Source organism: Gymnogyps californianus, chromosome 6 (genome assembly GCF_018139145.2).
Source record: "Gymnogyps californianus isolate 813 chromosome 6, ASM1813914v2, whole genome shotgun sequence".
NCBI lineage: Eukaryota > Metazoa > Chordata > Aves > Accipitriformes > Cathartidae > Gymnogyps > Gymnogyps californianus.
Genome location: NC_059476.1, coordinates 12,373,337 through 12,396,595, shown reverse-complemented (window position 1 = coordinate 12,396,595; position 23,259 = coordinate 12,373,337). Strand labels below are relative to the sequence as shown.

Genomic DNA, 23,259 nt, shown 5'->3' with positions numbered 1-23,259 from the left:
AGCGAAGCATGAAAGGAGGGAAGTGCAACGGGTGGAGGGTGGGATTTCTTACAACCATTAGCAGTCTTGGCATTTTTGAACGAGTATGTGTTGCTGAGGGTGGGATCCTGCAAACCGCTAGGTAGGAGTGGTTGGAGTGGATGGTTTCTGGTGAGAAGCTGAGAGCAACTTTTAAAATGTGGAGTGAGCATGACATATTAGTCGGTGAAATCTGATGACAGTAATGAGATTGTAGCAAAAGCTAGTGAGTTGGAGTTGACACTGAAAGACTGGTAGAAAATGAGAAAGAGATTTCATCTCAGCGACAAGAAGAAAGCAGGAAACCTGTGCTATCAAAAGGTAGAAAGGAGTCATGCTGGGCTTTCATATTTCATTTTCTTTTCAAAAAGAACGTAAGATATATATTTTTTTTTTTTTCTTCCAGTGGAGATTTAAAATCTGAAGAGTCTGAATAGCAGAATATATGTAGAGTGCAGCAAAAAAAGTAGAAGGGAAAAAAGATTAGGATGCAAGTTCAGGGGCATTAAATAGCAGCTGGAAGATGCTGGTGGTTTTTTTTTTTTCTTCACAATTACCCAAACCTTGGAAATAGCTTGAAAATTATTTTGCTTAGATGTGTTGTGTGTAGCTTTAATATATGCTTTTTCATTTTTCATAATGAAGGCTAAAGGAGCACTGTCCACCTCCCCTTGACAGGCTTTTTGAAGCCACAGTTGGCACTTGTATTTTGTCTGGCTTGAAGTACCTGTCACTGAGAGAGATGCAATATATTAAAAAATATGAATGAATACAGCTTGACTAATGCCGATATCAGTAGGGACTGCACCTCATTGTAAGGGGGTGAGGGGAGCAGAAGTATGTAATGCTGAAATTATTTTCCTGAGGCCAGTTAGGATGCCTGTTGCAGAACTGTAGCCAGCATCTGGATCCTTAAGGCCATTCAGATGATTTCTGAAACTGCCATTTCCCACTGCTTGGACTGTATTTATGTGAACATTTAATAACGCAGTACTTAAAATACCCCACCTGAAACTATTTTTACAGTCTTGCTGAGAAAAAGTTAGTAATTAGAGTAGATACCAGACAGCAGCTATACTCTTTACAACACTGAATTGTTGAGCATTGAGCCTTTAATAGTGGGATTTATCAGATGACAAAGGTAAAATGCAATAATAAGTATTATTATAAACTATAAACCATAAGGTAAGTGTGAATGAGCATCTTCATTTTCATATGTATTTAGTTCAGCCAGACGTCATAATTAAAGCGTTTCAGATATTCTTCAATAGCTTTGATTTGTCACATTTTTCTAAAATGATTCTCTGCTTCCCTGCCAACACCAAAGCTTCCACTGGCTGTAGTGCCAATTCAACTTGAGTATGAATGTTACATAGTCTCTGCCCAGTAGTTTCTTGCCATTCTGAACATGCATCTTGGTGCAGCGACTGTCGGAAAAAATAAAAATGAACTGTGCATTTTAATGAAAACCAGCAAATCATTTCTTGCGTAGCTTGGTATTACTATGTTCTAATTGTGGAAATATGTGGTGTGCTCTAACTATTGCCTTGCATTACAGTCTGCAGAGTTCGGGTAGTTCTCTATAGTATCACCAGTAAGATTAAATTGAACAGCTTTTGGTACATGTTTTTCTCTAGGATGCTGACAGTAATAAAAATAAAAAATAGGTTTTGAGTAGTCTTCTAAATCTCAACACAGATTTTGGCATGTCAGCTGATGTGGTCTTTTGGTTATCTAGTTAAGATAATAACTGGGAAAATAATTTTTGCTGTACTATTTGTAATTAAACCAAGCTGCTTCTCTGTATAATTTATGTTTAGATCTTCAGCATCATCTAAAAAGGAGTGGAGGGTTCATATGTTTGTAACTTTAGAAAACTTGAATTCTCCAAGACCAAGAGTGTGCTGTGACGAAAGGTCAGCACTTTGAGAGTTCAGTGTGCATCTCTTTGAAAGAAAAGATCAAGAGATGCAATAGTTCAAAGAAAGCCTAGCTTGAAAATTTTAGCTTCCTGTTCAGTAACTCCTGGTAAATGGTTTTGTATGTGAAAATATTATGGGAGACTTGCAATGGCTATTTTATCATTTATCATCTCAGAAGATTAAAGTACAGTACAGATGCGTTTTGTTTATAATGGTGACCTTTTCCTCTGCGGTGCCATTGGGACAAGTTTGTTGTCAAAGCCTTGTGGCCCTGTTTGCCCACACGTGGGACACCAGAGCCGTATCCCATTCTCCTTTTGGAAGAGCATGGAGGATTTTTCCATGTTCCCTCCTAAAAGGGGAATTCCAAAATTTGAAATCTTGTAGTTGTAAGACTGGTTTCCTTGACTACCAGGGTAATAATCCCTCTGCCATAGATTGTAAACACTCTTCCACACAAGTAAAGTCTTTCAACATCTCTATCTGAAGTTAAGATATTTGTCTGTCTTTTCTACTATCCAAAATTCTTGACTTGTTTAGCACACTAACTCCATAAAGCTTTGTCTTTCATGGGTTTTGTTTGTTTTGGTTTTTCCTTCTGAGAACAATTTGGTCTGTTTGTAGCACATTTCAGTTTTGTTCTGTTTTTATGACTGGTTCCCCTTGCTTTCCTTCAGCTGTAATGGAGAGAATTAAGTACAGTTGTAGCCCTGATTAAAATCTTGGCTTAATTGAGTTGCAAATTTGCAATGACAGATATTTGTCAGGGTGCCGATAATTAGTACCTTGTAGCATTCCTGGTGCCTTCCTGAGTTCTGATGATACTCTCTGTTTTTACCGTTGCTTATGTTCATTTCTTCTCTCTTTCTCTCTTTGCAGCATGAAGCTCGGCACAGGGTGTAAATTGCTTTCTCCATGATAGTGACTTGTTAATTAGCTGTCAAGAAAATTAAGTCCCTTTGTAAGGCCTGTCTTGCCTTTCCCTTGGGTTATCTCTGATACTTGGTCTCCTCATGCAGGGTCTGAAGGCTGGTGGACTGTGAGTACTGAGTGCCGTTGCCCATGCCAATATGCCAACGTTTCCAGCTTCCTTTTCCTTTCCTTTTCCATTCATAATGTCAGTTGGCATTGCTCTAATAATAATCCCAAACAAAGATGTTGGTGAGGAAATCTATTCATTAGACTAACATGGGGGATATTGTGTAAGGTACAAGGGGTATACTACCAGTAGTACTGCTTTTACTCAACTTGCCAAGTGAAAGAAACAGCCCATGTTTTCATGCCAGTGCTCCTTGCTAGCACCAACTGCCTTACTGTTAGGGAATGCTGCAGGACTGAGTCTTGTTACTGATATACTGAGTTATGGTTGGGGCTAGGAGTCTGTTTCTGGTTGATAGGGATGCTAACAGTATTTTGGGAAAATCCAACAAATAAGTAGAAATTGCAGTAGAAAAATAAATTTGATTAGACAAAGATGCTTGATAATGAAACATAATTTTTCTCTCTCTAACCCTTAGGAGATATATTCTTGTAAAGCCTCTCAGGTGCTGAGTTTTAGTAAAGATATCTTGTGGCCCTGGTACACTTCTGTATCCTATTATATCATCTATTTTGTATGCTGAGCGCTGAGAGTGGAAAAGATGGAAACATTGTTAGATTGTCAGTTGTTTCCAATGAAGAAATCTCTGTTTGGTGGGACTGTTTGCATTCCTGTGGTCAGTGGTATAAGGAAATACCATGTTATGAAAAATTTCCAATTGTTTCCTTGAGGGCTCTTAGAGTTGCACAATCTTTTGATGGTTTTGTTTGTTAAAAAAAGAAATCAGTTGCCAGCTCTTCAGTTTGGAACTCAAAATTCTCTTAAATATTTACTAGGGCTTTACTTTTTATACTCAAGGTTTGGATTCAAACCAGAAGTGTATTTTCCTAATATATGCTGATCGGCCATTATAATAGGAGTAGTAGAAAAAAATTATATTTTCATTCGAGGAGGTGTTTCTTTGGGATATCCCATCAGTTCCTTGACTATCTGTCATTGTGATTACTCATAGTTTCTGGATGCAGCTCTAAAATGTTGCTTCTCTGAGCAGGGGAGAGCTAGCTCTCAAATAACCAAGTGGTGCACTTTAATTCTCAAGAAGAGAAATGGTATCTCTGACACACAAATCCTTTTGTCCTACAGGCTGAAGCCCTCATTTAACATTTAATTTGTACTTGCATTTTCAATATCCTGTTAGGATTTGTGTAATACGTATGATTTCTGACATATGCATTAATTCAGATGTATTCCAAATTTTTTTGAAGCTGCTCATATTCAATATTTGTCTCACTGCTGTCATATCTTGAGTTAAAATCCATCTCTCTTCCGAATTTATTCATCCAAGAATGTCTTTCAGTTATTATTTTCCCTGATCTGAGAGCTGGCTTTGAGTTGGTTCTTTACTGTGTGACTATTACTCCTTTTCAGATTTTCCCATTCTTGATACGAACTGCATCCTTTGTTACTGGATGTATAATTTTATTTTGGCCATAGAGGCATTTAATTAATAAGAGCTGAGAATATGGCCTAAACAATGCTAAGCGCAGTGAAGACAACTGCTGGCCCGTGCCTACGTCGAAGAGTTTCTTGCCCATACTCAAGGGGTGGGTAGAGTGGGATGAAAAGACCCCGATGGATTAAGTGGAGTGAGTTAGGTCATGGCACCAAATGGCATAGTAGTTTCACAATTGTCGAGGGGTTTTTGTTGGTTTTTTTTTTTTTTTTTAAATAATGAGAATTTTGAATTGCGGAGGGAGGAGGAGCTTGTGAAAGTGCATTGAGTGATACTAGGGAGAAGGGACGTGAAGAAGAAGAAAGGGATTGTAGCAAAGAGCTTTTGTGACAAAGGGCAGAAAAAAAACCTGCTCAAAAGCATATGATGTTTGGAGTGCCACGGTTCCTGGCTTCCGCTGTTTCCCCCACTGCCTCCTTTTGCTGAGAGCTGTAGGGTCTCCAACTTCTCCAGTGCCCAGAGGTGGGGACAGAGCCGAGCAAGCTGGCCATCGCTTACCTGGGGCTACGTTGGCCCCCATGGGAGTGAGCAGTGCTGTGCAACTCCGGGGGGGCTAAAGTAGTGTTAAACACCATCGTAAATGGGCACCTCTGCGTTCTGCCAACCAATGCTATTGGACCCGGAGCTGACAAAATTGGAGAGAATATTAAATTTTCATGACTGAGAGCGGTCTGCTGATTGCCCTCTAGAAACAGTAGCTGCTAGCCTGCAAGACGGGATCTCTTCTTACGGGTGACGGCTACGCTTAAAATAACATATCAGGAACTTGCATAGAAATAGCATTCCCTTATCTCTAGCAGTGTGAAGTAGATGAAAAATAAACCGTACTCATGCCAAGAATAAACAGGCACATTAAAGTGTTTAAATTCCTGATGCTGTGGAGGGCTCCTGCTCTAACACGGCATTTTGATGCCAATACACTTCCTCCTCTTTCCCCAGTCACTGCCATCGCTTTCTGTGCTCTGCCAGGGAGCAGTTGGCAGGATGGCAAAATAAGCAAATATGCACAAGCCCCACGCAGAGCACCTGGCTAGAGCTGATTCTGTCCCCTAAATCTATATTCCTGTCAGGTCTAAAAGTAGATGAAATAGTTTTGTGGCTGTTTACCTGTATAAGTACAAACTTGCTGAAAATAATGCCATATTTATGGCAACTTTTTTTTTTTTTTTTGCAAGTGAGCAGGGAACTGACTTTCTGTAACAAAGTAATTCAGGGAAAACAGACAATTTGAGCACACGTACAATAACATCTTATTTTAACTGTGGTTGTCTTGCAAATTTTGTTTGTTGCTTCAGGGTATCTTGTGACAATAATGTCTTAGAGTAATTTTGTATAATTCTACTTGCTGCCTTTTTGTGCACGCTGTTTTTTCGGAAGTGAATTCTTTACTGCTGAAATTCATAGAGAACACTGAATAATCCAGCCTTTAGTGATGATGGGGAATGGGATAGTCAGCCTGCTGAAATGTTGAAACTGGTTCAGTATTTGTAGTACAATATACTGAGAACACCTGAACAGTAATGCTTGAGGATACTGTATTGAAGTCATGAAAGAGTAAAAAGGAAAAGCTTGTGATGGTTGAAAGAGGCTGTTACAACCTGATGAATATAAATGGGTTAACAGGTTGGTGAGAAGTACTGCCTGTGCCTGATGGTAGGCTGAGCTTAGTGTTTTCACGATGCATAAAATGTCTAATTTGCGATGTATAGATCTTAAAAAAGAAAATGTAGCATATGTTTTGTATGCATGTATGAAATCAAGGAGTCTGGCCCCCGTCCCCCAGGAAAAAACTGGTTTTTATTATGGAGGAGTGGTTGAGGGAAAAGGGAAGATGATGGAAATAGGTTTGTCAGGTTTGATTGAAGATAACTTGTGCTCAAAGGCTGAGAAGACAAAAGATGATAGAAGTAAACAATTGCTATTTTATTTACTCATTTTACTTTCATGTTAGAAGATGAAGGCAAGAGGAAAACCCATAGCTGCTCAGTGGTGGGAAAGGGTCAGAGCAAGGCGGTTGTTTCCTTATGAACTTTGCACATCAGCAGTTGTCAACCTTCAAAGAGAGGTATTGTGTTCTTTTCCCTGACTCCCCACCCGACTCGAGCCTGCCCGCTCAGCAGCATAGCGGCTGCTTTAGAGTTCAACTTCTGCTGGGCTAGAGAGGAGTTGTGGATTGTGGCTGTCATGCTCTGTTTTTAAAATGCAGCAGGTAGGGTGGATTTTACTTTCTGATTTGTAATCTGGTGTGCGTGGGGCAAAATGGTGAGATTCCCAACTAGGCGCTCTTAAATGAGACTTCCCTTTTGAGATTTTTGTATGTGAAAAATGCGTTATATGATAACAAAGTAAAATATAATTCAATGAAATATTCTGAAAAAGAGTTCAAGAAACTAAATGTTGTGTTAATGCTTTCTTAAGTCTTAAGTGTACAGTATATTCCAGTATTATTGAAAAGCCTACCAGGAGTCAGTAATCTTCCTTCTGTTTTACAGGTCAACTACATTACTAGAGCAAGGAGAGCTGTGGAAAAAATCAAGGTACCTAAAACATTTTACTCTCTGAATTCTTGGCTGTGTTCTTGCTCGTCATTTAATGTAATGATTTTAAGGAGGAGGAGGGGAACTGAATCAGCAACTGCCACTTTAAAGTGGTTTTATTAAAAAGCACAGACAAAAAAAACCCACAATAACTTTAATGATGTGTAAAATACTTTTGTGGGATAAAATTGTACCTTAGCTTTGGTGTGTGTGCAAGAGTCTGAACAATACTACATAGTATTTGCTCTAAATGTGTAATGGAACTTCTTACATGTAAGGATATCGAGGTGTCCTTCAAGTTCCAGCCACAGTGAGGTGGATATTACCTATTTGTACAACTGGGTACACTGACCAGCTGATGATAAGTATCATCAAAGATGAGAGAATGTGGTGCTTGCAGCTTTGACATTCATCACAGTAATTAGCAGACTTCAGCATGTTATTTAACATTATTAACATATTAACGTTTAACATTACGTGTACAGTTTCTGAAGATGCAAAAGGAGGAGTATGAAGACAGCAAAACCTGAGCGGTAGCCTATATTTTACAAGTGAGGAACTGGGGTTTTTTTCATACCTTTTTCAGACACTTCTGGCTAATGTCTTACAAGTGTTACTGTGGTATAGCTGGCATATATTGTGTTGTGGTCTTCATTTTTATAATAATAGGCAGCAAACGTTCTTGCAGTGCAGTCTTTCAGGGATTTTAGTGCCTAGTCTCTTATCTGAAGTATTTTTTTTTTCAAGTTTTCCCAGTCCTTGATTAAAATAAGACAGAGTGTTACAACTTATGTTTTCATGCCTCTTATGTAACTAAAAAGACTATATTAAAATAATCCTGTTGCTAACACCTGGCTATGATTCTTTTGGGGGAGTTTTTTTGAGTTGGAGAAAGTTTTTTTCTCATTTATTTGCTGTGAAATATTACCTGTGAAATGCTACACATACCTTGCAAATACAACACTATGAGGCAGAAGCAAGGAAGGAGTCAAAACATTATGACTTTATCAAAATGTAAAGACAATGGCTTTTGTTAATAAAAGCTTACTGCATACTTCTGTGCACTTCAAATTGAATAGTGATGAGCTGCCTTCTTCCACTAAGAGTGCATGAAATTGTTACTTGTGAGTGATGATGTAGTGAACTCTGGAGCTTTCTGCCCTGTCGAGTTAATGCTAAGTTTGCGTATTTTTAGCTGTGTAGGTTGCTCATGCAACACTTGCAAAAGCAGTTTGCCACAGATAAGAGTACAGTTTATATATAACTAATCTCTCAAATTTCTACTTTTAATACAGCTTTTAGAGACTGGTTATATCAAACGTTTATCTTTGTGGTGGAGGAAGAAAATAACAAGTGTTTTGTTTTTGATTGGTGTCTTCAAGAGTGTGGGAATTTAAAAGAAAGGGCAGAGCAACTTACAGTGCTGGTAAAAATGAAATGTGTCTAGTTCTTGACCTGCTGGTGGATAATTACACTTACATTGCAGGCGATGCAGAACTTCTCAGGTTAGTCACTTGCACAGAATTGAAAATACAGGAGAGAAATCCTGTCCCAGAGCGAAACAGCGACATTGACAGTGACATGTTCATCAATAATGCCTTTCATTTCAAGAAACAGAGTAATTTCTTGGTCCTTTGAGTTTTGCTTTAACATCATTCAGGTGATCGCTTCCACCTTTAAATTGAGGTCTTCTGTGATGCTTGGGGTATTTAAAATACAAGTTGTTTTCCTGGGATGTTGGAAGACTGCTGTATATGGAGACCCAGCATGGCTGTGTTCCCTTCGGTGCTGGACTGGCCTCTCCTGCAAGCTCCTGGTAAGATGAGAAGCTGGCAAAAAGCATAAAAAGGAATTCATGTGTGGCTGGAAAAAAGATATAAGGGAGTCTCAGACTTTTTATCTGGCGTCTCCAGTGCTGAAGGAGAGTTTTCTATCTCTTTGCCCAATTTAGACAAGAGACTTTACTCCAGACATTTTTTTTGCCCCTCACTGTGCAAAACCTGTCAGATCCTTTTCCTGACACTTTCTCCCCCGTCAGTCCCTCAGAAAGACTTCAAAAGAGATTTTTCCCTATTGCAAAAGGAACCAGACATGGCCTTTCTTACTCACCCTGCATTTGAAGCATTGATAAGTAACATGTGGCTGGCTCCAAACTGCAGACTTTCCCAGCCGTTTAAGAAAACATTGTTAATAGTTAAGTTTTAAAAGAAACTATAGGATTGTTCTTCCTTCTTTGCAATTGCTCTTTTGTGTAATATATCCCAAGAGTTTTGATTCTCTTCTGTCTGAAGCAGTCAGAATTCACTACTATCTTTCTGATTAACGCATATTGAAAAGAAATGTCAAATTTTTAAAACTTTTCCATATGGGAAGGGTTTCTTTATTCATAATCTGTGTCACGCTGTTTAAGCTGTAACTTTTTTCTTTAATGCCTTTGGATCATCACTGTTTGGAACATTTATTTCAGGAGTGCCCTAGCAGAAAGAAAAATATTATTTTTAAAACTTGAGACTGAGTAAGAGGAGCCTGGAATCGAAATCCACTGTCTTGCGTAATTGTTTAAACCTGCTACGCAGTTTTGCGAAGGTACAAACTGAGAAGTCTTTTCCATAAAATGTAGCTGGGGCTTCATCTTCAAAGACAGGGTATGCCTGAGGACAGCCTCTGGTCCTTTTAATAAGAGTAGAGCTCACTTGAAAGGCAAGGCTGCAGATGAAGAATGTAACCTGGGGGTTTATGAACTTATTCAATAACTCCAGTCTGGTGCATTGCATTATAACGATGGGAGAACATGGTAAAATGACTGCCTTTTTATTTCCTTCTCTGTCTAAGGAACAGTCTAAAAGCAAATGGTACAAAAATACAGTAAGATGGAAGATTAATCTAAATCTGTGTTCAAATTTATCACCTGAATTGATTTTTCTTAAAAAATAATAATAAGCCAAGCTCTTCCTGAAATACAGAGAGGCTGGCTGCATTACCCCCAACTATTTAACCTGGTTAAATAAAATTTAGTGTTGGCTCTTAGCTGTTGGGCAAGCTGCGGTCCCTTCAGTTTCTGTTGTCCCACATGGTTCATGTGAGGAGGGCTCAGACCTTGAACTGTTAAAACATTCAAGGGACCTGTTGGGGCCGCTTTCTGAAACCATCTCACAAAACTCTACTTTAAGATTCAGCAAGTTTGTAAAGTTGATTTTTTTTTTTTAACGCTTTTTTAATGCCTTTCTCTGATACGAAGCACGTTTCTACCCCCCAGTTAGCATTACTCATTTTGCTAGAAATTAGACTTTTAAAATCCTGTTACACATAGTACTGAGGAAGAGGTCAAGGTAGGGCAGAGTAGGACAGTTACCAAAGTATTTTTGCATATTACCAATGTAGAGTTGACCAAAATTTTTGTCTCTACCCTACTTAAATTGTGAGTCCTTAGTGTCCCATTCCCTCCCGTGTGCACACGCACATGGTACAGGGGCATATCGGTTTCACAGGATGACTGTAGCAGCACTGGTGAAGGTCATGTATCTAACCAGGCTGCTGTAGTTTTGGTGCTTTTGAGCCCCTGGGCTTTCTAATCCTAGAGAGAGGCTAGATGATGTTTGTGGGACTATTTTAAGCATGCTCTTGAGTGCCTTCCCCGCTCCCCCCGCATCTTTCAACACATCTGTCTCCATTTTCCTACCAGCCCTCACCCTTCCAGTCCAGCAAGGAGGAATTGGGATGAACATTGGCTCAAAATCCGTTTAGGCACACCCCTTCCTAGACTTGAGCAAGGGAAACTGTAATAAGTGTTTACTCCTGGATATATAGCATTTCATGCAAATGTAGAAAGATTATATTCTCTGTGTTCTGTCAGTTACCAGCCCTGATGGAACCATACTTTAGCATCCTAGAGGCCTGGGATCCTCCTCTTAAATGTGATTTTATTGTCCCCTCTGAGCCTCATGGTCAGGGTGAACTTTCTTATTTTGCTCAGTTTTTTAATTGGGGCCATTTAAGTCGCCCAGGTGGGGCTCTTAGAATGTCAGTGTCTCTAGATAATCCTGTCTGCATGAACGATGAAGCCGAATATGTGATACACGTGTATTTCTGCCTTAAATGCCTGTTTCCAGTAAACAGTCATAAAAAGAAGTTGGTCTTGCAGTCTGATAACAAAAACAAAATTAAACACACGGTTGGGCTTATGCATATTTCATAAAATCATGAAATCTGATACCTCGTTCTCTACAGTGAATCAGTTTGAAGCTTTTTTTGTTCCTAACATGGGAAGTTTCAATGCAGAAGAGTCTGAGTCTTTGACTTAATCTCCTCACTAAATATTTGTAGTTGCAGACGGTAATATTTGTTCATACTGTATCTGCACTCTGCATTTTTCTCATTCAGATTGGAAAAAGATAACTACATTCATCGTGAAGACGATTGTATTTTTCTGGAGTCCTTCATTTGTTGGACTTTTTCTTTCCTGTTAAGGTGAAGAAACTTTCTGGAACTTGGTTCCTGTTTGCTTGGCTGGTCTCAACTCTGTCCTGTACTGGACATGACAACGGTGCTGTATCTCCTCCACCTCTCCAGCTTTCCCTGCTGGTGATAGTGCTCATGCTGAACTGAGCTGTTCACTGTGACCAGTTGCATCAAAGCACTGGAACTCTGCCCAGATACTCATAAACAAATGAAATACAATGTGGGATATATATTGTGCAAGCTAAAGTAATCAAAAAGAATATAAAAAAAAAAAAGGCAAAAGGAGATCCTGTTTAACATTTCTACAGTTGTTGCCTTTCTCCTGAAAAAGCACTTGCTTTGTGTGTAGCTCCTGTAGCTCCTGTTATTACACATGTGAAAGGGTTGTGTGGTTGTTGATTGTGGTTTTAATTATTATTTTTAAAACACCATAATTTTCAACATAGATTGCCACTACAAAAATAGAACCTGGTTCTCTGTATCCTCAGCACCAAGCTGATGATTGTCTTGTCTCAAAAGAGCCAAAACCAAAGTTTCTCTGGCATGATCAGACTAAGCTTGAGCACTTGCACTGCTTCTCTCACTGTGATGGAAAGCCAGAGGAAGAGAGCTTAGTAGTTCAGGATGAGGAAGCTTTTAAAGTAAAACAGGAAAACATCACCCTAGGATACTTTCAGAATTGCTGCTGCTTCTATGATCCATAGTAGTAAGGAAGGCTTATCCAAATTCATGCAGCCTTTTAAAATGTGAATAGGGTGCTTGAAGCGAAGATCTTGCTTCCTCAGGCATGCTGCTAATCCTTGGGTTTGTGCAGAATTTCTGTAATATTACTTCTGTTGTGGATTTAGGAAAAAGACACTCAGGCTTTCCCAGCCAGTGTATCTTTTGAAGGCATTATTTTAACTACGTTAAAATCCGGAATTGGTGCTGCCTTTTCCCCTCCCCCGAGTGCCTGGAACGTGTTGAAGAGTGTTGGATTGCTCTTTGCTGTTTCCCCTTTCTGATGCCCCTATTGTGGAAACAGTTTGCTGGCAGCAGATAAGTTTATGTATCTCATTCCCTGTCAAATTCCTCAGTCTGTGTGATAAAGCAGGTTCATGTGAGACAGGAGGAGGAAGAGGACAGCATTCATGTAAAGTCTCTGATTGCAGCAGGGGTTAGAGGAGCTTGGTGGGCATCTCCAGAAGGAATTGTAGGGAGTGGGTGCTGCCAAGCATGGGAGAAAAGCACTGGAGCTCTGGAGTTCACCAAACAAAAACCTTGTCCTTTTTCAGTTGACACAAGAAGCAGGCTGTTAAGAGTTAGTAGTACAGATTGTGTTATCAAGTCCTGTTAATTATGAATTAATGAAGAACAGCTCTGTAAAAAAGAGTTGATGTAATTATTCAGTAGCTTGTGACATGGTGATCAGATTTTCAGCTTTTTCTATGTGATGCTGGAATTAAAGCTGAAAATACTGATTCAAAATTGCAGACTGGCATATTTTTAATCTACTGATTATAACTACAGGAGAACAGATCGAGCTTAAAATTACATATTGTTTCCAAAAGGCAAAATCATTCTATTTTGCTGGCATTGTAACTATTAACAAAATGGGTTTAAATGTGTCACCCTATCTCTACCACTTCATACTTAATTTTTTAAATTGCTCCTTAGCTTAGGAGTAAGTCTGTCCCTGATGGCTTAAAAATGCTGAATCTTTGTGAGCATTAAAAAAATGTAGCTAGATGTGTATCAGCTCATCACTGTGACTTTACAGTGGAGATTGGGTTTTTATCCATCCTAGTCTGGTTTGGCTTTATTCATAAGCTGAGTAGAGTGAATGAGGAATAAGTGTTTAAAAACTGAACTTTTTCCAAAGTAGTTATAAGCCTTAAAACTCTCTCCCACTCAATACTGATTTAATAATTTCAACAACAGCCTGTGTTTTTAGGATTTCTTTTTTCCCCTTCACTCATTGAACTGTATTCAGTAATGATGACCTCCTTAGCAAATGTTGATATTTAGAAAATCAGTTTAATAAACATACAGCTTATTGTTTCCCCTGTGCTGAAGCTGGATTTACTTCTTAACAGTTCAGTTGTAGTGAAATGAGGGTCTTCTCTGTCTGCTAATGACCAGTGACTCTTCACAGAAAAGAATCTGTTAAATGTGGAACTAGTTTTAAGATTTGGCTTAGTTGTGTGCCTTGGCATGTCAGGTTAAAACGATGTCAGTCAAGTTATTTGCAGCTGACACTCTCTTAATTCTGTTCCTTCTAAAGGGGTTATGCTGTTAGCTGAGACTTTCCAACACTACAGTCTCTGCTGATTATCAGCGTGGAGTGCTAGGAAACGTGATTTGTGTTGTGTCATCTTTAGGCTGAGGAGAGTCTTGGCTGAAGGGGGATGGGGTAAAAAAATTGCTAACATAGCGTAAGTGCGAGTCAGATTTCTTTATGCTCTGCATTTCGGAACTGTTTTCAGTGGTCAACAGTTGCTGCTATTGCCCAATGTCTACACCTTAATGTAGAGATATGTAGGGTTTCATATCAAACGGTTCAGTTTGAAGCTTGTCTATACAAGTAATTGGAGTAACCTATAATTAGTTCTCTTAAATTTAAAGTTCAATTTATCCATGTTTCTGGATTAACAGTAGTGCAACTACACAAATCGGTGAGTGATGATCACTGAATCAAATGTTTTGTTCTCAGCTAACCATCTTAATTGTAAGGAGGGCAATAGACCATTTATACTTGACATAGGCTGTAACTTAAGATCGGGTTAATTCTAATAACCTAAAGCAGTCAAGCCCCCAAATATTACAATTTAACAACAACAAAACAAAACCCTTTGTTTGCATTCTGTTTGCAGTCTTGGAATATGTGTTCCTTAAATAAATAATTATGAAACACATGGTATTATGAAACATACTGTAACTCACAAGAGTTCCAGTCCTGGTTATAATACATTGAACAAATTGCCTTGATGTTTGGAGCAGTAACCTGCTACCATGAAGGTACGGAAGGAGGTAATTTTGTGAGTGTTTTCAGAGGAGGAAACCTGTTGATGCCAGTCTCAAGCATGTAGAAGGCAGTGACTTCAGAAAGCATCAGTGTCGCTTTCGGTATGTTGGCATATGGGGTCTGGGATAGCAAAGCTGGTTCTTACCTGGCTCCCAATAAGTATGTTTGTGTGTTCGAACTGAAAGTTCACCAGTAACATCTGAGCTGGGGAACTGAACCCTGCAGTTCCCATGCCAGCCTTCTGCCTTTGCTAGTCATAAAAGTGAGGATGCTTGTTATAAGGAAGTTAAAGCTTGCAGGTAGTAAAGCAGCTCTTTAAAGACTAGGAATTAGAAGTTGGATAAAACATACCATCTATCAAAGACTTCCAACTTTTTTTTTTGGTTGCTACTTTTTCTTTTTAAGAGGCAAGGAGGGTTTTATAGCAGAGCTAAGAAATCTCTTGGAAACAAGGAGACATCTTTCAAAAGTTGAAGTTTTCTCCAAAGAAAATAGAAAGGAAAAAAAAAAACTTCTCGCAAATTAAATTTTAAAGTATAATAAGTCTGGCCAAAAGATATTCTGAGAAACAATTTGCTAAAGATATGAGAGCCTACAATAAATCATTTAAATTGAATCATTTCAAGTACATCAGAAATGGATGTCCTGCCAGACAGACTGGAGAGCCGATAGATGACTGAAGTGTAAAAAGTGCTTGGCGAAACTCAGGTGCAGAATGAAAGCTAAATCATTTGTATCCAAGTTGACTTTCCCGAGAGATTTTAATGCAGGAACTTTGCTTCATAGGTGATATTTTGAGTATTGGTCTCAAATTGAAATGTTGGTAGAAAAGATTTTTAGAACCTCAAGGGGGAAGGAAAAAAAAAAAAAGGCAAATTGCCAGGAGTAGATAACATTTGCTCAAGAGATCTTAAGGTAACTGCATGTGACAACGCTGATCTGGCAACTGTGATCTGTTACTTAAACCTGCTGCAGGATCAGAGGCAGGAAAATAGGCAAATGCAATTTCAATATATTAAAAGCATTCCAGAAATAGTCAGGGTGCCACAGACCAGCAGGTCTGTACAGGCAAGTTGGTATGTTTCATTAGGAGCAAAGACCACAGAATTGATAAATGTGGGCATATATCATTTATCTCATGATTTGAGAAAAGTGCATGTGTACATTTCAAATAGATGGTCTTCAGCCTTATGGTGGGACATGCAGTTAATTGGGTCTCTTCTTTTTCCTCCCTTGCAGAATTGAAACTGCCAGGGGTGTCAAATGCAAAAACCCAATCATTTGTTCAGTAATCATGTAACTTTGTGAAAAATAAACTTACTTAATAACCAGAACCAGTATACTATACCGCAGTGTAACTTTTTATTAAATTAAATGGATGTCAATAAATAATTGGATCATAAGAAATAATGGACTGAAATTAACAGTATTGCGTCAAGCACACTACATGACCTGTATGTAGTCAAAATCTGTGACTGCCGACATACATTAATTTAGATGTGAATGTTCGTTCAGTTTTGGTCAAGTTCTGGCCACAAGATGTAGGTGAAGCTTAGTTTGTGGTGAATGTGGCATCTTTGGTAAGTAGACACCTATGAAATCTGCCAAGTCTGAATTTTCTCCTGTCTTCATACGTGATTAGCATGCGTCAGACTAGATGCATGTGACTTTTTTTTTTACATTGCTGATAACACACACCTCTTGGTAAGAGTATACAAAATGAATAAGGTATAGTGTCATCCTGGCATCAGATACAAGGGTTCAGGAAGAAAGATTCTTTGGACTAATAGTTTGCATTGGAAATAAACATCATTTTTTCCTACTATTTCATCATAAGTGTATGAATTCATGAACTGAAAGAGGAAATAGGCATTTTACAAACATCACTTTTTCTGCAAAAGAGAAAAATATCTGATTAAAAGAAAGCTGTTTGATACACTTGTTCCGATGACATCTCCCTTGAAGGAGTACAGTTGCACAAAGCAATAAGGCTGTGCGCTGTGAGGATTTTTTTCAGCTATTTATCCTAAACAGGAAGAACTTGCATTTCACCAATTGTGTATAAAGTTGCTGATGACCTGTGGATGTTTGAAAAGATAAGTAACTGTGGGGAAAAAAACCCCTTAATACTGATTTGTGTAAAAAATCTTGATACCTTAATGACAGTGAAATAGCTTTACAGTGAAACAGATTTACTAGACCAGCCGAAAGGCCTTCTCCTGCATCTGTCAGCTATATATCAATTTTGTACCAAGGAATCATAAAATGAGGAAAGGTTACCAAAGAGGTCAGGTTACTTCCACGGAAACATTTTCTTTGACCAAGTCTGTCCTTCAGGCTTTGGGGAGATACACTGTAGATAAATTTATGCTATTCTCTTTAAAGCATAAAACACCAAGTTTGCACTGTTGTTATTTTGCACACGTTGTGTCATATGGAAGAAAGCATATGTTTGTAGGTGGGTACTGATAAGCTTTCACGATTTAGCGAAGTATTCAAAAATCCTTTCATCTTCACTGTAACTTACAATGTTGCCTGTTTGCCATGAATCATGCCAATTCAACCCCAGATCATCTAGCTGTCGTATAAGGAGGTGAGCTTAAATTAGCTTTTACCAAATACATTTCAGTCCAATACATTCAATACATTTCACTGCAATAAACTCTGTATTGCAGTGAGCGTAGCAAGGTGCTTGTAGTGGGCTGATGGATGCGAGGGGTTGTTTGTTGCTTTAACTCAACTGTCAACATGGACTGTTAAAGGATTTCTAGTATAAAGGAGTACTTTGCTTATTTACATGTCATGCTAACATTGAAATGTAAAGACTTTAGTACCACGTTGATGTCCAGAAGTGTGAGTTGTGTAATGCATTTGCTAACTTTTTGGATCGTTTTTCTTTCCTGACAGCAATAATAAAATACAGAAGACAGTCTTTGAGATATACATTAGCTTCAAGCATTGACTGGGAGTGGGAGGGAAAGCATTATCGTTGCTTTAAAAATCTTTTATGGAACTTGTTAAACACCATTTTCTCTTAAACTTGTTTGCTTTATAGTAGTCTCCACGGATGTACATTTTCCTAATCAAGTAAATTTGTATTTTCATCACAAATCCAATAAAATTTAAATCTACTACATTTCCTTCATTCCTCCTCTCACTTTTCCTCCTGCTCTATTCCCTACATGTTGACATTTTTTTATTTACATTTTTTAAGGAATCAGACATGTATTTTTCACTTAATGTTTGTTACGTTAGCAGCTCCTGCACTTGGTATTCTGAAAGTGTTTATGCCTGGTGACACTTTCTCACAATGTAAAAGACGCCTTTGCCTCTGAAGTTAGTGAGATGCATATAAAAATGTACTACCCGTCGTGCTGTGTGAATTGCAAGAATTTAATGAGTAGGCTCTTGTTTTTAAATCCACCATTTGCCATTTTTTTTCCCTTTGGTGTTTAAAATAGCTAAGTCATCTCTTCTTATGTGTTTCCTTGGTCTTGCATGTAGCTTGCTAGTGTTTTAGAGCAGCACGCATCTTCCATAACTTGAGATGTCTGCAATATGGATGTCTACTTGTGAATTATGTGCCTCTGTTGTAATCACTGTAAGTCTACAGTGCAGCCAATGAACTCTAGAAAATTACTCATTTCATCCTAGAGAGAGACTTAGACAATGAATTCAAATGTTATGTAAATATCTAAAGTTAGGTAAAAAGAATCACACTCTAGGACCTAATGAATTCACGAACATAAATGTTGAACATGAAGATGTTAAGTTTCAGTAGTTCATACATAGTATGAATGATAAATGAAAACTATTACTTTAGGACTTAGGAATTTTCCTTCCAGACTGGGAACTTTTAGACATTGAGCAACTTCATTCCTGATTCAAATTCCAGAGAGAGAAAAACTGAAACCATCCCAAGTGACTCTCAAATTATTCGATGATAAAGCATGAATTCCTCTTCCAAGTTCAGATGGGTGCTATTTATCCTTAACCATTGTGTAATGTAAGTATTTTGAGGCACTATCAAGCACCTTCTATATTTCAGTAATTATTCCAATGTATGTGATACGTATTGCCTATTCATTCATGTGGGCACTTTCTCAGTGTGAGTAAATGCAACTTCCTTGTGTTATGGCTGAATGTGTAAACTAGGGATTTTCTAAACCCTTTTTGCATTCTTTTAGTGTGAAATTCTTTGCTGTGTAGCAAATCTGAGAGCTATGCACCACTTAACCTCACTACTATTCACCTGTAAGTCTGTTTTGGGACGTAAGTAGTACACAGGCTTGGAGCCCTCTCTGCATCTGAATTTTAGCCTTGGTCACTTAAATTTATCTCCAGCTTGAAGCATCATGCCTAAATTTAAATGGTAAATCCCAAAGAGCAGAAGAATTGTGGTATTTATTTCTGGGACACATGTTCCATGCTTTTAAGCAATGCATAGATCCTGGATAGGTTTGCTGAACAATAAAGAGTTTTGCTCTGGAGAAGAAAAAGTGAAAAGAGACTAGTCAGTGAACAGTTGTGTTTAGTTAGCCAGTTGGCATACATACACCTGCAAGATTCACTTGAATGATTTCTATTTGTAGTGCTCAGCTGAGTTTTACTGATGTAGTGAAATTTACTCTGTTGTCACTTTTAACATCTGTCAATATTTTCACAGCCTTCTATCAAAATAGTGCTGAGAACTGAGCCTGAGAAACAATTTTGAAATTAATAACTACTGTTTTAATACCCATTCTAATAAGTATGGGTGGAGTGAGAGTCATTTTGAAGCTATGTAATTTCTTAAGGCAGCTACAGCACTGTCACCATGCTCAAGTTTGCTGAAATATCTTAGATTTTGAGGTAGCTTTAATAAAGCCTTTATTCCTTCTGGGTTTTTTAGATTAAAAACTTCTCTGTGTTTTGCTGTTTAAGTATAGGTTTGCCTTGTATTGCCCAATATTTAGGATAAGAAATATATTAAGTAATATATAACTAATACATATATTATTATTTGTATTGCAGCACTTCATATGAAAAGAACTAACAGTCTTGGAGAGGTGGCCTATGTGCCTCAGAGGTCGTGGTGTTGCTCAGTGCAACCGTTGCTGTGTGCCCTTTCTTCCACCTCCTTCCCCCCATGCCTTCTTCCCCAGTGTAAAACTGGATTGATCACATACAGAAACTTTCTGTGTATGTTTCTAATATGTGAGAAAGTCAGGTTTTGCTGTGGCAGGCAGTAAGCAATGTAAGAAATCATCCCCCAATGGATTTGCCTGATGTTGAGCAGCTAAAAGTGAAATTACAGGAAGAATGATGAATGCTGTTCTTGCTTTCAAGCAGCAGTGGAACTATTCCTGCAACAATATAGTGAGATTACTTGCAGTCTAAAGTGTGCTATACTTCTTATTTTAAAAAAATGTGCTGCTTCTGTTTACCCATTACTGAGTCATTGGTTCCAAGGGAGTAAAAAGAGAAGGTATTTTAAGCCATTTGTACAAATTCATACTTTCCAGTCAACCATAGGATTTGGATTTACTTTCTTTGGGAAACTGTAGATTACTGAAAGTCCTCTGCTTTAGTATTTTCCCAGTGATAACACTGCATGCTTGTGTAGGTGTTTCAGAGATGATACCAATCTTCCTGCAGCATAGGTCTAAACTTTAGAGATCCATATTTTAAAAGGTAATGTTTAAACATTTCATCAATCTTGTTTGCTGAAAGAATATCGTTCTCATATTTGTTTCATTACTGTATTGACAGAATATCACAGTCTAATTTCTGCAGAGTGTTTTTCTTTCCACACACTGGGACACAAGCCTGTAGTTTTAGCAGACCCAATTTAGTCAGCAAAATACGCAAGATGGTACTTCAGCGTGCTTCTTTGTAACGGGAATAGCCCTTCGGTAGCTACTTCTTACCTTAGGTACTGGTCTTGAAAATTGTCAGGTGCAAATATTTTGTTGTTAGTGTTGTTCTTCTGAATACCTGTGCAGTTTGAGATGTTGCCCATGGTTGAGTGGTCCAGCAAATCAAAAGGTGACCTGCTGTTACTAAAGATCAAAGGAGCTCTTTTTAGCTGGTAGTGTTGGAGCTGAAGAAAAAATGCCAGTAATATACATTAGAAGAGTCTTGCTGTGTGTGGCTTCACCCAGCAATAAGGAATCCGTACGGATAATTTGGAATTTTTAAATGGGGGCTGGCTTGGTTTAAGGGAGGAAAAAATACTTGTTGTTTTTGGTTTTTGAATATGTTAGAGGAAAAAGATGAGCTGTGCATGTAGCCTAGTGAGTTTATTCCAGAGTGGGATGAAATTTCCAGGCACTCGGCAAGGTGGCATTTGTAGATGTTGTCCATAGCATCCTCCTTTTATAAATCCCAAGGGTGGCATGAGGGGATTTTATTCATAGGAAAGACTCTAAAGGGCTGAATTCTGCCTTAAGTTCTGGAGCTTCAGGGCTGCAAGCGTTGGTAAGATTACTTACCAATAAGTAGTAATTACTTACCAGTAAGTCTTACTCTAGTATAGATTGAGCCAAGTCTCCAGCAACTTCATTGTAAAAGTGCTGATCCCAAGTACAAGTAACGGCTTTTATGAAGTGCCCCCAAATCTACCTGTTTGGCATCAGCCAACATAAAAACATCTTGGCAGAGCTGATAGAGACACGTGGGTTTCTGAGGCCATCCCACCTTGTCTCTGCCAGTAAGTGACAGTCCTGTCCGTCCTGCATGCTGAGCCTGGCTTTGCCAGCAGCTCCCCATCCCCGTCTCCCCCTCCCGCCGCCCTCTCCCCCAGATAACTTTATCCTCATAGCACAGATATGCAGCGCTCTGGTCTGGATTTCATTTCTTCTTCAGCTCTGTGCGATCTCGCGCGCATTCCTAACGCGTTACCAACAGCCTGCATCTCTGAAAGCGCCGTATCAGCTTTCAGTGGCAAAAGCTCGAAGAGGAAACAGGCCGGTTCCTCCATGCGCAAACAGCTGGGCAGTTGTGGATGGAATTAATTGCTGATATACACTGGCTGTGTTTTTCTTCTCTTGTCATTTCCTTTGCAGCTGCGAAAGGGAAGTTTTTTAGGCTTTGAAAACAGCGCAGACCTTCTCAGTTGTAGTGATGCAAAAGTACTGAAATATGTATGCTTATTAGGATTTGCATACAAAATAAAACCTCTCCTAAGCTGTAACAGCCAGCACTGTTGACGTGGGTATTCAGATTCCAACTGCACCTTCCAAAAGTTATTTCTGACTTTGGATTTCCAGCTTGAAAAAATCTGTTAGGGGAGATCTGGCTTTCTGAAAGCAACAGTCAGTATTTTCTGAAAATAGGAGTCTGAAGCTGAGCGTTGAAAGTAATCCATTCTGAAAATGGTTGTCTTCCGTCTATAGTCTTGGAGCTATTATATCAAATGGACTGATGCTGCTTTAGCCAAATGTGAAACAGTCGAGTTGCTGAAAGTCATGTTCCAGACCAGCAGTTATGGGAAATTTATCATGGGGTTGGAAAATAAGCATGTTATCAACAGGGCTGCATGTCTGCCTCGAGGCTTCACCCAGCCCATAACAATGCAAAAACAAACCACCCATCACAAATCAAAAAATGCTGTCAAAAGTAGATTCTGAGCACTAATGGTATCAGAAGCTGCAGCGTGCTAGGTTTAGTTGTAAAATCAGTGGAAAAATGTGTAGTATCTATTGTTGAAGATAATATTTTGTTAGCTTCCACCCTGTAAGTCCCACAGATATTTTTCCCCTTGTTTATTAAACTGTTCTAAATGCACTTTTGTTTTATGGAATTGTTACGCCTCCCCTACTAGCAGGCTTATGTTGCCACGCAATTTACTCAGGGGAACATCTATAAGCTCTTTTGCCAAAGTAACTACAACTATCCTAGGGATTTTACTGATACACAGGAATTGCATATTGTATATTTATAAATAGTCTGATATGTAGAATGGATTGTTTATTTAAACAAATGCTAGAGAAAGTTTTTGTTGTTTTAAGACCTGGTCATAATAACTAAATAAATGAAGTTGTACAAATATGCTGAAAATGTCCCCACCAGCTTGTGTTGTGCAATTACTTCTACCACAAGATGAGTATTTCAAAGGTCCCACTGAAACCAGGGCCATTATTTGTGGTAAGAAATACTATGCAGAGTGAGGAAGGGTTGACAGACCAAGATCTTAAAATTAAAAATAAAATAAAAAGTTACACAACTCTTGAAAGGAGCCAGGCTTTCAGTCGCAGCACCCGCATCAGCCAAAGTCTTGCAGAGACTGCTGCAGAGATCTATGTGACTGTACTTGCAGCAAATACAAAGGAGTGCATCTTAGTTTAGCCTTTCATGCAAGGGATTTCCACTGCGAGCTTGCATCTGTCATGGCTAATAGCACGCAAGGAGACACTGAACCAAGCCTGGCTCACATGGCATGCAGGAAGTTCAGCTGTAGTAACTCAGTTGTAAATCTGAGCCAGAGTGTCAAGTCTGCTCGAACCATGGCTGTTACTTCAAAGAATAAAGGCTGCCTCTTTCAAAGGCTTCTAGTTTTTAGAGCTATACAGAAGTTAACTATTACGTAAGCAGTATGTTATACATATGTTGTGTATATATATGTATGTTCATATTTTCTTTTAAATATACATGTATCATAGGCACCCTGTCCTGTATGTGTCATGCTAAGTACTTTTTTGGCAGGTAACAGAAGTTATGGAAACAATTAAAATTCCTGTGCAACATTGGATTACTTATTTGTTTGGAAGAGCGGGTGGTGTTTGGGG

At 38.7% G+C, this 23,259-nt stretch overlaps 1 protein-coding gene across 2 annotated transcripts in view; it reads left to right on the top strand.

The window, feature by feature from the left end:
* The window catches only part of ADD3 (adducin 3), a 101,246-nt gene that overhangs the window by 28,230 nt on the left and 49,757 nt on the right, over positions 1-23,259 (top strand). For both annotated transcript variants that reach the window (XM_050898842.1, XM_050898841.1), the window contains exon 2: positions 6,985-7,029. The gene's annotated coding sequence lies outside the window, so the exon portion shown is untranslated. The remainder of the gene's footprint in view (positions 1-6,984; positions 7,030-23,259) is intronic.